Source organism: Egretta garzetta, unplaced genomic scaffold (assembly GCF_000687185.1).
Source record: "Egretta garzetta isolate BGI_Z169 unplaced genomic scaffold, ASM68718v1 scaffold296, whole genome shotgun sequence".
In the NCBI taxonomy this organism is placed as follows: Eukaryota; Metazoa; Chordata; class Aves; order Pelecaniformes; family Ardeidae; genus Egretta; species Egretta garzetta.
The window spans coordinates 135790-136378 of record NW_009259988.1 but is presented as its reverse complement, the minus strand read 5'-3'; positions in this window follow the sequence as shown (position 1 = coordinate 136378).

Sequence of the window (589 nt, the reverse complement as noted above, 5' to 3'; positions counted from 1 at the left end):
CGGAGCCGTGGCTCCTCTTTCAGCCCCTCGCAAGGGATCGCTGCTTTGGGAGAGAGCAAACCCGAGCCGAGGCAGTGCCCGCAGATGTGGAGCTGCAGAAATTAACTCCACGTGGGGAGGCTGCGGTGGCAGGGAATGGAGGGGGGTGCTGGGAACCGGTGACCCTGCTCGGTCCTGGTGGCGGGTGTGACATCCAGGGCTGTGGCACTAGAACCCCTCGAGCTGGTGGTGGGACAGGGAGACGGGGCGCTTCAGTTCTTGCCTAAACATCCACAGCCGTGTCCCGCCGGTCTTCGGTCCTACCTGAGAAACTCGTGCGTGGGGAGAGCTGCGGCCGGTGCTGCCTTCATTGCGGAGCAGGCGCGGGGAGCTGGCAGGGGGACCCGTGTGGGGTCTGGCGAGCGGGACGATGCTCACAGGGGTGCGATATCCCCGTGCAACCTCGGCAGGCATTCCAAGGCACGTGCTCTCCGACACCCACCCTGTTCTATAGCGAGAGGTTAATCCTTGCCCCCAGCTCAGCGCGGGGAGGAAGGAGGGATGCCAACCCCAAGGGGCTGGCTTGTCACCCCTGTTTGACTCGTAGCCC